Below are 14,596 nucleotides of genomic sequence, written 5' to 3'. Positions count from 1 at the left end.
GCTTTGCTTTCTCGAATATCTCGATCATTCGCGTTCGTTGGCTGTGTCGGTGCCAAGGTGCCATGTCGGTCAACGTTACTAGAACAAACTCAGTTTAAAAGCTCTGCCGGAGAGGCGGTCCGAGTGGCAGTCGTGAGAACTAGTGGCGCTGCAGTCACGTCTAGCTCCCGCGGCTGGCGGGCTGGCGCTTGTGATCGGCGCCGCCGATGTACGAGCGCACGTGGGTTACAGCGTCGTGTGCGCTTTGTTAGCTCGTCAATTTTGCGACTGTTCTTGACCAGGCTTGGCGTCTTGTACGGAGACACGTGCATGATGTACGAAGCGTAACAAGGGCGAACAGATTCACAGTGCGGTATGCCGACTTGCTTTGCGCCGGGCTGCAAGAGCGGCTACCGCAACGACTCCGCTTCACGACACTTCTTCGGACCTGCAAAAGACCCTACGCCATTCAAACTACCGAGACTGAGAGTTGCATCACACTAACATTCGATCAGTTGTCAGCTGTCGCTATGCCTTCAAAGCAGTGGATTTTCGAGAGATTTTACGACGAGATATTGAACAAGATGTGCGGAATATTTTACACCCGCCGGCTCGGGAACGGGCTGCTCAGCGCAAAAATTTGACACGGTACACATAGAAAAGACGAGGACCAGCGCTGGTCCTCGTCTTTTCTTTGTGTACCGTGTCAAATTTTTTGCGCTGAGCAGTTTAATAATGGAATACCAACTAGCCCAATCCCACACTTTGCTTCGGGGACGGAGACTTACTTGTGCAAAAGATAATTGTAGTTGACGAGCAGTTTAACTGCGTAGTGAACGGCTTCAGCACGAAACGCAAACGGCTGTTGTACAGTGTAAAGTGCTGCGGGCATGGAACATCTGCTCGGTGAAGTTGAAAAACTGAAGTTCAATACTGACGACTCTTCTAGCGACAGAGTACGCGCGAATAACTGCTCGGTGCTCACATCACGACCGATCTGTTCGAATTGTTTAAGGCACCGTAGAAAGATGAGACGCCGAAAATACAACTATCCGCTGAAATAATTGCTCAGAGACGACATCTATTCGATGTAATCGCACACTGAGATTTCATTTACTGAGTTCTCGTAAAATGTTTCGATTTTGGGTCAGTATCCCTTTAACCGTCGCGAAAACGTGTCTTGTAAACATTGCAAAGCTATGGTGATGTTTTTTGAGAAAGATTTTTTTCAATAAATTGTAGAAACATGAGTACTGTTTTTCTATAACGTTTCTGTGTATCTCGAGTAAGTACGCTTCTTTGTGCACTATAAAGGCTTTTAAAAACGTGTTGGGTTGTTCTTGGTCTAGATAAGACGGCAGCGGCTAAAATTGTGGTGGTAGTTATAAAAATTACTCTGAAAACACTCATTCGCTTGGAAACTCCTATGCCTGGAAGTTAAGCGCAATGTAGACAGCTCAAATATTGTTACAGGGTCGTGACGTCGACGAAGGCAGCAGACAGCGGGTCCGAGATGAAACTTTATTTGGCCAAACTTGTGGCCGGGAAACAAAATCAAACTACAGCAATACACTGATAGCGGCGAACAGAGCGTCGACCGTCGATCAACTGACAAGCGGTCAAGCGCGTCGGCTTTTATACAGGCGCTATCGAACTTTCCAGCGATATCGCTGGTGGTGGCGTTATCTCTCGACAAAGCTGGAACATTCGCGTGCAGCGCGCAATCTTAACAAAACGATCTGTTACAATCGCGAAGCTTCTCGAACAGGACAGCGTCGAGCGTTGATAACCGTCCTTGCTGGTCAAACCCGAATACATCAAAATAAAACAAGAAGTGGGCGTGGCAATATAGACCGAACATCGATTCTTAGCCAATCAATGAACAACGCACGCGGACCAATGCATACAGACGACCTTATGCATATCCACCTAAGTATCCACCTAACTAGTACAATAAGAAAGTTGCCGCGAGCAACTACGCGGCGGACCGCAGCGTTATGCCGTGGCAGCAGACGACGCGCCGATAGTGGCGCAAGATGGAACTGCAGCGCCGCTAGTTCTCGCGACCGCCGTTCGGACCACCCTCCTCCGCTGGCGGAGATACGGAGCTTTGAAACTGAGTTTGTTCTAGTAACGTTGATGTCGGTGGCGTCTTCTGCGGAGAGGGTAAGAGGCGCGCGGGCGAGCTCCCGGCGCCTTTTTATACTTGTTTTTTCGATGCGCGCGCTCTGTCGCGAACCGTCGGCGCCAGGCTTTCAGGCCGTCGTTCGAAATCGGCGACGTGCGCTTGGTTAAGCGCTCGTTCGTGGCAAAGATCGTGCACAAGTCCACTTTCGTAGAGGCCCGCGCCTTTCCTGCAGCTGCCAGTGCAGAATTAGTTGCCTGGCGCCCGCACGAAGGGGAAATAGCAGCCGCGAACTTCATTTATCTCCTCACAGCAAGGCTGTGCAAAGCGCTTTCGTCTGCTCGGCTTCCCGCACGTACTGTCGGCGGCGCCCGCTAGGTGGCTTTCAGTGGCACCTCTATAGGCGGTGCACGAGGCGTATAAGACGACGGGATGTGCAAAACCTAATTGTTGTCCAGACCTTCCGTGCAACCATCGCTCACAGACTTCTACAGTGTACCAACATCATTGTCAGTGGTACCACTTATCTGATACGATGCTACAATGCATTTGGCAACACATACTAAAGAGGAGTCATTCATGGCATATACCCGGACATCACGGAAGACATTCTCAGAAGTGAGTTCACAATACAAGGCAGAACCTTCGCCAGTGTCCGCAGGCTAGACCCCAAAAAAAGCGCTACTGCTAATAGTTGAAGGTGAGGAACTCCCCAGACACGCCCGGCTCTTATACGGCGTATACAACACATATCCTGAGAGGCGAAAAGCCGCTCCATGCTCCTGCTGCCAAGAACTCAGACACCGAGCCGACGTCTGCCGCAACCGCAGAACTTTCGTTCGCTGTCCTCATTGCAGCAAGACACTCCCACTCGAACAAGAGGCATGCGAGCAATCACACGAATGTGAACAATATTAGATGCGAAGCATCTCTTGCTCGGAGGTATGTCCCGCGGCGTCGGCCTCGTAGTCCGCACTCACACTACGCATTCGCAACTCTCCTCCTTCCCTCTTTCCAACAGCTGCGCATTACTCTCTCCAGTTTTCTCCCAGCACCTGCTTGCGCTTCTCCTGCGCTCTCGTTTCTGCTCTCGCGGCGCATGCGCTACGCTCCTCCTCTAGTCTCCTCTCCTTCAAGCGGGTAGAGCGCTGAGCGCGTGCTCCAGCGCTTGCTTCGGTTAACTCCTCTGAAATGCGGGCTAGACATGCCCAAATTCTCTCCTGCACAACTCCGCGCTGAGCGCCAGCGCATGCGCGTTCCCTCCCCCTCTCTCTCCTCTCCTACGCTGCCCCCTTCTCGCGCGCCTGTCGACCGCGTTCCCCACTCGCCGTGTGAGAATTAACGGCCAGGCTAGAAGGAAGACACGACGCGCGTAGTGTTGTTTTTTTGTCTGACCAGCTGGATCAATCTCCGACCTCCCCAGACTGTTCGAGAAAAACTGTTCGCAAACCACGCCGCAACCCAGCTGCCGAAGATTCAGCCAATACACCGCAATACTCTCAGGCCAGCGCAGATGTAGAAACCTGGCCGTCGCTACCAAGCCCAGCTCTTGACACGTCGAATCGTTTCGCGCCACTGCAGGACACTAGTCCGCCCCGCTTCTTCAACCGTGACCGCAGCAGCAATCGCAGCAGAAGGCTTATCACAAGCCGAAGCAGAAGTAGGAATGGAGGACCACCACGATAAAAGAAGCCAAGCTCCCACCAGCCAAAGCCTCCCACTACCACCAGCACGCAGCCTAAAGCTTCTACACCCCACCACAGAAAACCAGAGAATGCCACTGGCACAGGGTGGCGACCCTCTGGAGGACATCAAAGATACATGCAACCGTCTCCGAGGGCAGGCTCCTCACCACCACACAAAGTCCTCCGGTGGAAGAACGCAACGGTGAACCTTCAACTCACCAGGTGAGCGGCCCAGGCCTCCATACAACACGCCATTCATACGACGCGAATACAAATTCACACATCGACATCCGACAGCTAGTACACGAAAGGCTGCAAATTCTTCCTTCTAATATACAACAAGCCGTAATGTAGGCACTGCAGCAAGCGTTAGCACCCCTTAATGCACGTTTTCACACAATTATAAAACGCAATCGCCCCCACCCAAACGCCTCCCCACAATGGCTAACAACAACGCCACAAACGTAATACATGGTTCGCCTTTGGCTTTAAACCACCTGGCAGTGCCTGGTGGTTGCACTCACAACATGATAGGAGTCTGGCATTGGAACTGTGGCGGGCTGCGTAGGAAGAAGACTGCTTTTATTAATTACGTGGCCGAGCATTCCCTCGCAATCAATGCGCTGCAGAAAATCAACGGCAAGAACCAATTAACTGGATATAATTATATTACACAGCCTAGTATTGTTGGAAAACGACGCGCCAATCAGTCACCGCAGCCCCCATGTACGCAAGTCCTAATTTACGTACGTCGTGATCTCGCAGCTACAAATAGACGCTGTCTCAATTAACGATGCGCGGAAAGAACACTTATGCGTTCGAATACGACTGCAAAACACCACTCTCCTTTTACTGGCAGCCTACTGGTTACCTAAACAAGATGCAGAACCCTCGCCGAATTATGCCAGTTTTTTACGCACGTATAAAGGAGACCCCAATATTCTTATCGTGGGGGACTCCATTCTTTTGGGGTTTTTCAGCGACATCTGGCGCAGCGGTGTTACCTATTGAATGCAAAATTTCCACCATATGCGTCATTCCCAAGCCGGCCAAAGGCCGAATTCTCATACTAATCTGAGGCCTATATCTCTGACTTCGTGCGTTGGCAAGGTCATGACAAAAATTATTCTTAATAGATACGAGTGGCACCTTGACAATCACAAGCTTTTCCCGGCAACACTTATTGTATTTCGTCGCCATGTTTCAGCTAAGGACGCGGCGCTGCTTATAGAGGATGATGTTTACTCCGAGAGTAGCAGATTTCAAACACGTACCCTTGGTGGCCTTGATACCCATAAAGCATTCGACAATATCAAACACGCTACTCTGTTGGAGAAGGTGTATGACACTCAACCAGGCCGGTGCTTCGCAGACTACAGCTGCAGCTTTCTCAGCTACCAACAAATTCAAATAGCTGTGAACAATTCCACTGCAACCAATCATGCGCTAAGACGAGGAACGCCACAAGGGGCAATATTTTGTCCAGCATTCTTTAACGTTGCACTGAAAGATCTTCCAACTGAACTAAACTCAATTTCAGGGCTTATGCATATCATCTATGCGGACGATCTCACGCTTTGATGCACAACAGGCAACGCTGGCGAGCAGGAAAACACACTACAGCAAGGAATAAACACCGTTGCGCAGTACCTCGCTAGCCTTAGACTTCAGTGCTCCCCTGGAAAATGCGAATACCTAGTCGTCCAGAACGGCCATACCAAAGCAGCAGAAGAAAGACTACACGTCATAGAGCTTCACGTGCATGGCCATCCGATACCAAGAAAACAACATATATGTAGTTTGGTATTCTATTGGCAGCAGGATGGCAGATCAGATATATGAGTGCAACGAACTCAGCAACAGATTAGGCAGATCACGCATATGCTCAAACGACTAGCCAACAAGAATAATCGAGTCAGAGAAGCTCAGCTCCGGCGCATCACAGAAGTAGTATATACCAGGATTATGTACGGCTTTCCATAAATGCATCTCACCATGACCCAATTAACTCCGCAACCTCAACAACCTCCTTCGAGACATCACGCGCGTAACGCTTGGGGTACCAAGCTTTGCACCAAATGCCTTCGTGGATGCGACAGCAAAAAGTCACTTTCGCCGCAAGGGCATGTCTCTTGAGCGAAAGAAGTTATGCATGAAGGTCAAAGGCACAGCCTGACAACTTCCAACCAGGGCCGCCGCTTACTAGAACTTGCGGGGCACAATACCACCCATCTGCCCCCTATACCACGGCCAGCTCCTACATGGGACGCACTTTCTTATACCTACGTTAGTCTAATACCAAAACACATGCACATTGAGAGATGTTGAAAGATGCCCATCGCGCTGCCGCCGACAGCTTCAAAGTGACCCGACCTCCTACCACGCCATGCCATCTTTAGAGCCGGCAAAGCAGTCACAGCAACAATGGACACATGTGGTCAAACAATCGTCAAACACCATCACGACGTTCCCTTCGCGGCAATACCAGAAATACTGGCCATAACGCAAGCCATCACACAGCATGAGCACGCCTCTCAAGAAACCACGGCCAGGACAGACTCGCAGGCAGCCCTACGGGCCTTCCTCCAGAACCAACTCCCTCTAAACGTGTTGGCTGAGCTCACTACTTATAGGCATCATAATGCCGCTATATCAGCACACCTGCAATGGACGCCAAGTCACTCTTCTTCCTTGGTCATTTCCCAGACCCACGCTGAGGCCTCAATACCCTGGTGTTCACATATCTCCCAGGGCTGGCTTGACATTTATCTGCCGACAGCGGACCGCGCAGAACGCCATAAGGAACGAAGGGCCCACCTGAAATCCCTCCGATTAGCCCGAAGATAGCTTCCTAGACCGCCCGATGTTTTTTCGAGAAAAGAAACCGAGCTCTTGAGGCAAGCACAAACACACTCTCTACCGATTGTCTTCAGACTGCATAAAATAAAACATGCCCCGAATACACCTCATTGCCAAGTGTGCGGTTCCATACCGACTCTATCCCACATGTACTGGCAGTGCCCCAGAGCCAATACGCCACAACGCCATTCACTCCGCTCTAACATACTTGCATGGGAGGCCTCGGTTGCGAATCTGGGCGAAACCACCTCCTCGTGGGCAACTCTCCTTAACCATATACTAACCATCTTAGGGGAGGTCAGTAAAACCTCACCCTAGATCTCAGACCTGGACTTGGGTTTAGAAAATAGACTTTTCTCTCTCTCTCTCTCTCTCTCTCTCTCTATTCCAAAAGATGACGCACTGCGACTGGTAACACGCACACGACTCAGTCGCAACGTGCTATCGAGGCGCGTGTTCTCAGTCGCAACGCGTCCTCTTTTTAATCGAGGGGCCGAAACCGCCCTGAGGGAGCGTGCATCTTCGGATAAAGAAGCGCACTTTTCAACTTTGCCACTCGTGCCAAGCAGACCTGCATGTCTATAAGGCCGCGCATGCTCCTAGGCACACCACGTCAGAGTCTGCAACTGCTGCAAGGAGTCCGCGCTGCGCACGCACTGTGTGTATGCCAGCTGCGCACGCGCTACACACAGACGTGGACGCGGCTGTACTCCTCAACGTTGAACAACGCATTTTCGATAAGCGAACGACAAGCAATCGGACGTGAGAAACAGCTGAAGTACAGACCTTCCTTGTCGCTTCGATGTGCAGGGTCGATCACCGTATATTGAAGATGAGCATCTTCCTTCGAACGTCCAGCGTAATCGAACGCCGTTGCTCCGATAACGATAATGGTCAGAATTATAAAAAACAGCCTGAACCAAAAAACAAGCGATAATTATCATTTTGTTCTTCTTAGACCTAACAACCGACTAGTCGGTGGTTCCCAGTACAGGGTCTACGAGGAAATGTATACCAACCCCGATAAAACAAATGGTTTCTTTTTGCATGCATTGGACACCTTATCGTACAAACGCGCCAAGACCATTCATAAAATAGTAAACAATAATTTGAGCTTAATATTTTAAAGTGGGCAGCTGATAAGAGAATAGCCGCTGTATACATTACAAAACGATCTCCTTACGACAGCTACTACCACTGATAATAAATATCTCGGAGAAACCAATAATATGATTACCGACAAGTTTGAACAATCACGCAAGAGGACCATCTTGCATCTTGAAAGTGCGGTTCTGCACAGAAAGCTACAAAACTGCTGATTTGTCAGTTACCTCCCACATGTTCACATGGCTTCACAGTAGCATGTTCAGTTATCGCTAGTGAAGCACCCACTTTGCTCATTAAGAACTAAATGTCTTCGAAAGAGGAGTGAGGGACTCTGTACCAGTGGGATACGCCACCTTTACAGGGTCAACTTACGCAGTGCAAATGGCAGGGATATCGCTGCTAAAAGGCTTCATTTGCGCAGGACACCTTGTTGAAGTAAAGCTTGTGTCACATCCTTGCTCGCACAATTCTGCAAAGGTCAGTCTTCATTGTACCGCAAGGGCAGTAAAGAAAGTGAGCAAGTCCAAGAAAAATTATATTTATATTTCTGAAAGTATTACGAATGTATGATCAACGCAAAAACGTTCCAGTAAAGCTATGTACTCAATTTTCCCACGCGACATTATATGTGTTTGTCAGGCACGTGTTTGTTTTCTGCTTCGAAATAAATTTGACCTTCTGCGAAAGTTCAGCTGGCGTTTGAATTTAACAACACGAATGTATATGCATTTCATTTCCAGGGAAATGCGGCTGTTATGTCTAGAATTTCAGCCGCACCCTAAAGCACAGCGCTACAATACCCTAGCCGATGGGCCGCAACGGCGTCCAACATGGCTACATGCTGAAACATATTCCCTGCATCACTTTTCTAGGTAATAATCGAATGACCTCACTGTAGTAGTTTATTACCCCACGACACGTCTGCCGCAAAAATACTTAGTATCAGTGAAGTGTACGAGCAGAGTTACAGGGGATTTATCGCACACTCTAAACGCTTTGTCTATCCTTTCGTCCCCGCGAGCCCGCTGATAACTACGCATGAAAAAGGGCGCGGGGGCGAGAAAAGGGGTCAAGAAGGGACGTCCGCACGTCTGCGCGCATCATGATCTTGAGCACTTTCTAGTTTACTTTGAACTCATGGCTCACTTTCCGTTTGACCTTGAGCGCGCCGTGTACAGCACGGCGCAGACACGATGCGGCGCACCACGGCGGCCGCGGTAACTATGGAGCTAACGATGCCGAAATCAGCCAATGGCCGCGTCCATGTGCATTTGGGTATATGACGCAGTTAACTTTCGGTATATGGCATCATTTTTCGAAAGAAACAAATGCGATTTTTTGCTGACTCAGAAGGTTTAATTAATTGTAACTTCCATGGCGCATGCTGCGCTATAATATTTGGCTCGCATGTTCGAAGGAGCCTCAACCACCAATCGGAAGCATTTCTTCACACTGTTAAAAAAGTGTTGCAAGGCGCCTTTAAGCAGGTTGTCCTAACCCAGAGACGTTCGCGGCACCTTGTATGGTTGCAGTTCCTTCGTAAATTGTTAACGAGTGTTGTTGTTATTGCGCTCACTCGTACCCAAGAAGTTTATTGTAAGTACTGTAAATGACCTGAGGGATCACATGGATCAGAGTCACTGAGCTGAATTAGCTGCCCAACTTACAGTATCATCTTACTTTTATGTTACGTGTGGAATGAAGACACCGAAAACAAATAAGGTATATGTGCTGAAGATGTAAGGAAGCCTAATGGGAACCTATAGATCAGCTCGACTTGCACAATCTCAAGACATAAGCTTACTCTTAACTCGTGAACAGTTTAGGGATCAATATTGTTAGAATGGTTTATTGAAAAAGAAATGAAACAGCATAACTGAGGGTTATGTTCGTAATAAACGGGCACATTGACAGTTGTTCCGGTATCGATAAGAGCCAAGAAAGACCATACTAACACTCGACGAATTCTATAATTTCTATTTGTTTAGTACAAACACCAAGACCACGACATATAGCTGTTAATTCGATCAATATTATTTTCTACTTGAGTCCCCTTAATATCCCATCAAATCTGGCACTCTGTAAGCATACCGAAATTTTTCTGTAACAGCTACCTTTTGCCGCCAGTTATGGAGGAGAGCTGTACAATAATTCAAGACGAATGTTTACAAAAGCCGTCCCAGACTCCTCATTCGTAGGCTGCTCGAACTGCATTTTTAACGAAGCCATCTTTTTCAGGTGTACACATGAACATTCTGAGGTATGACGCCGACGTAGCGCAATTTATTCGCTTATAGTGCTGACCGTCCGTACTTAGGTTTTTGCTATGTTTGGTGCGACCCTTAGCTACGGTCTACTTGTTCTTCAATTCCTACGTTCACTGTGTGGTTCAAAACAATTGGCATATAATTTGTACTTGTAAACCGAATAAGAAACGTTCCAGAGGCCTGCGAACTGCGCGATATCAGTGCACGATAGAGAACACCAGATGGCGTAAATTACCGAAGCCCTCTACTAAGGCCTGCCACATAATCATATCGTGGCTTTAGCAAGTAAAACACCCCAAATTATCGTATTGTACATCTTAGTGAGTCTAGCAGGTAAAGCCTAATACTAAGCTGAAAAGCCTCACACATTGATTATTCTGTTGGACAAAGACAGAAAGCTGTGCTTTCGTCTCAGCCATTTTGCAGACGGCAAGTTCTAAGATGCCGCGTCAACGTCCGTCAATCGCGATTGAAATACTTCTATAATACCGTAATTAAAACTATTGTAGCAGCTATTTCATGTTCTTAATATGACAGTATAGGCCTGTTCACGAATGTCCCTGAGGTAGTGACAAAATCGGTATTTCACATAATGCATGGGAACAGATGTGGCGGCCGAACTTTTGTGTATGTGAAGCAATATGGCGTTTTTACGATAGATTCCCGTTATCAGTCAGACTAATGAATGGTTGGTAAATGACTTGCCCACATTAGTTATAGCGCTGACGTCCTCTTCACTGCAGGTAGAAGGGACACAGAGGGCAAAACTCATGTACGTCCCTGAGAATTTTTCGTGAATGACATTAGCAATTCCCTGTAAAAGATTTAAAGATCGTATGTACCTAATTTCAGCACCCTTTGCGAGAAAATTGAAACATCGTAAGAGCGGTAAGGCTTGGTCCCATGCAATGAATTTGGAATACCGTGCTTACTGAATGGCCTCAGAACGGAGAAGCATTTTTAGACGTAGTAATTCATACATGGAATAAAAACATATATTTCTGACACCGTACATTACTGTGCCGAAGCGCACGCTTTCGAAATAAAAGGAAATGTGCTGTGATACTGTTATCTAACAGTGTCCAAAAAACAAACGGGGTGCTTGCACTTGCCGTAGTTTTTGGACATACTATTAAAACACGTATGTTTATTTTCCGTCGGAAACGCTGACCTTGGGGTTACAAGAGCAGTGTCATCCCCTTGCCACACCTAAGTGTCCTCCGTACTTGCAAATCCACCCGTGTAGAATTTCCAATGTGTGCGTGCAGCGTGAAACACAATAAACAAGCAGCTACACTTAACGCATACTTTTTGCGATGGTAAACACCATGCAATCTGCACGTTGTACAACTACTTCCTCCGCCTTTGCAACTTAGTAAGGTTCGACGATGGAAAATGTCAGGAAGAGGTCAATAAACTGTTTGCTAATGACGTGTTTAGAGCTCAGAAATGCGGTGTAGGGTTTGATTATAATAATAATTGCCGTAGTTTTACGTGCGGCAACCACGGTATGATTTTGACTCGCCCCGTAGTGGGGGACTCAACCCTTCTGCGGTTCTTTCACATGCGCCTAAAACTATGTACATGGATCTCTAGCATTTCGCGTCCATCTAAATGCGAGTGGCGCAGCCGGTATACACCCCGCGTCCTTCGGGTCAGCTGCCGAGCACCATGGCACTGTACCACCGCGGCGGCTAGCGTTTGCTTATCATGTCTCAAAATCAGCCACTGCACGTTGAGCAAGTACCGAGGCAAGAATATTTCCTGGGTACACCAAAGGCCGCGTTTTGTCAATCGACAAAGTACACCCCGTCTTTGAACCATGAGCAGTAGTGGTAATTTACTTGTGTGCAGTGACCAACAGTCTCTAATAGTGAACGAAAGAAGGGGAAGCTTAACGTCTCGTTTTGCTTTGCTAAACATAACATCAATTCGACCTAACAGACCTCTAAGTAGTCTGTTAGTTGTAATTATGTAGTCTCTGATAGTGTATTTTATAACCTAACTTTTCTGCTTGCTTGGAAGAAAACGCCTGCCAAACTTCGTGTCCGAATGTTCGATGTTACGATGTTCGAAAATACCCTTTTGCTCCCCCTTCTTGCCCAAAGAAACCTTTCAAACGCAGCAGCTACTGCAGGTTAAAGCACAACTCTTTTTTTTTTAGTTTAAGCTCTCTTGTGGCTCGAACATAAGCCTTAGGAGCACCAGGAGAGGTTGTTTCCCAAATGGAAAATCAAAGCACGAATGCAGTTCAGGCGAGGACGGACGCTTGAAGTGATCGATAATCGTTTAACGGGGAATTCCTCTGGAGCCAAAATTTCGAGAAATGGAATTGTCTTCGTCAAGGCAGCTACGTTGCTTGGTTGACGATGTCCACTTGTCGAAACTTTACCTCCAGCAACAATTGTTCAACGATTACTCAGCACTTAAAACTAATAGTAGAAATATACAACCAAATTATGCTAGTTGGCATTTATATGCAAATAATGTTAGTGAAGCGGTTTGCACAAAATTCTTACTCAATCACGTTAAGGGTGCGGTCTCATCGCGTGATTAGAAAAATTTATTATATGCGAAGTATCTTATGCGCAGTTCAATCCGGTGGTGGTGTGCGGCGTGACCGCCCTTACTGCGCGTGAGCATACCCTCTCCAATCACCCTCTCCGCTCCCCCTCTGCTCTTTCCATCTCCCCCTCTCTACTTTCATTTCCCCCTCTCATCTTCCCCCTCTCCACTTTCCCTCTCTCCTCCTCTCCCCCTCCCTTTCCACTCTTCCTCTGAAACGCGGGCTAGACATGCCGAAATTCTCTCCTGCGCAACGCCGCGATGAGCACCAGCGCATGCGCGTCCCCTCCCCTCTCTCTCCTCTCCTACGCTGCCCCCCTCTCGCACGCCTGCCGACTGCGTTCCCCGCTCGCCCTGTGAGAATTAACGGCCAGGCTAAGGGAAGACAAAATGCGCGTAGCGTTCCTCTTCGCGTTCCACGACGCGACGTCGGTAGCATGCCCAAAGAACGCCAACGGAACGCGATCGTGCAAGTGCTCCTGCTTCGCATCGCCTCATGGCCCCCTTTAGCGGGAAATGGTGTAATTTTTTGCCTTACTCTGAATTCTAATTGATAGTGTTGGTGACACTTCAACGCCAGAAAACACTCACGAGTGAAAATATGCAAGTTTCGCCTCTGAAAGTGCACTCTCAAGCAAAAATGACGATTCTTCTGTGCCAATATTGGTCATGGACAGTTAGGCTCAGTAACACCAGATTAGGCATATATGGCACCTTAAAAACTATACAAAACGTCCCATTGTCACTTCTCTATGCTGATAAATAAAAATACGTAACATGAAAGCGAGATACAATTCAGGATCACAATGCTGCAGTATTGTTGGACTGCAGTGTCGGTGAGCAATTCACACGACCTTACAGCTCAATAAAGTGGTGGTACTGAGCGAGATGTTCCTTGTCGCTGGTTACTACCATGCACAAACTCTTGTAGCGCAAGGAGGAAACACTAAAATGGAAAATATGTGCAGTAAGGTATCGATAATATATGATAAGGTGACATAGCTACGCAGTGACTCTAGTAGCTTTGTAGCGTGCGTCCTCACTTGTATGAAAATTTTATCCAAGCAGTCTCGCTTAAAACTGTTCTTTAACGGAAGATACCACACTTCCTGCGTATGCTAACACGTGAATGAAAGAGAAGATTATTAGCGCCCACAAACAAAATTTGTTCTATGGCCCATGAGCTAAATACACATTTTCCATGGCACACAAAACCTGGACGAGATCAGTAGATTTCGCCCTTATCTTCGCGTATGACAGTAAAGCGTTAGTGATCGCGCGGTGTGTTTTGAGGGACCACAAAAGTTGTTGCTTGTCGACACCAATCGTGTGCAACCTACTTGTTCATCGCGATTGAGGATCTATTGTATTGACCGTACGTGTAATTCTCGTGCAGCATACTTTCCAATTTAGTTTATTACACATGTGCAATACACAGTTTTCAGCTCTACGTGAAAATTTTTGCGACCTTCCCTACCGGGTCGAAACTACCTCGGTGCGCGAAAAATCCACGAAGTTCTTAAACGTACGGAGAGAAATATTAAAAGCAATAATCAAGGTGTCGACCATGTTCAATTCTGTTGTGTTTATTTTGCACCCACCTGATGGTCGCTGCGATTGAGCTTGGCAATGCGGACTTCCGACATACAATAAGCACTAGTGAAACTTGGTGTTGGTGACCAAGAATTGTTCAGTTTTTGCAGCACGCTCTCCTGCGGCACCGCCTCTATACACTCTGAGTAGAAGCCGACGAATACGTGTGCGCCTTTTAAAATACCGCTCTCAGGTTTGCCGGAGCTGTCGAACACTGAAAAATAATATCGCACAAAAATATTCAGGATGGTGCAAAAACGGTCTCTATTTAGGATACGGCGAGCCCGTCAAAGAGCCAAAATTTTCGTTCAAAATGTAAACAAAATGCATACCGCCATCAGCAGAGAAAGCAGCGTAACTATATGATATGATATCTAACACCTCAGTTTTACAGCGAAAGCTGTTATGAGATCATT

At 47.6% G+C, this 14,596-nt stretch overlaps 2 long non-coding RNA genes across 2 annotated transcripts in view; both read right to left on the bottom strand.

Moving 5' to 3' along the window:
• Window positions 1-7,599, bottom strand: part of LOC125757617 (uncharacterized) — a 31,576-nt gene extending 23,977 nt beyond the window's left edge. Inside the window, exon 1 of the long non-coding RNA XR_007415353.1 lies at window positions 7,435-7,599. This is a non-coding gene — a long non-coding RNA (uncharacterized LOC125757617). The remainder of the gene's footprint in view (window positions 1-7,434) is intronic.
• The window catches only part of LOC119386762 (uncharacterized), a 117,369-nt gene extending 109,150 nt beyond the window's left edge, over window positions 1-8,219 (bottom strand). The window contains exon 1 of the long non-coding RNA XR_007415351.1: window positions 8,128-8,219. This is a non-coding gene — a long non-coding RNA (uncharacterized LOC119386762). The remainder of the gene's footprint in view (window positions 1-8,127) is intronic.
• Between the last annotated feature and the right edge of the window lie 6,377 nt (window positions 8,220-14,596).

The sequence above is a fragment of the Rhipicephalus sanguineus genome, chromosome 3 (genome assembly GCF_013339695.2).
Source record: "Rhipicephalus sanguineus isolate Rsan-2018 chromosome 3, BIME_Rsan_1.4, whole genome shotgun sequence".
Taxonomy (NCBI): domain Eukaryota; kingdom Metazoa; phylum Arthropoda; class Arachnida; order Ixodida; family Ixodidae; genus Rhipicephalus; species Rhipicephalus sanguineus.
This window is presented reverse-complemented; position numbering and strand designations above follow the sequence as displayed.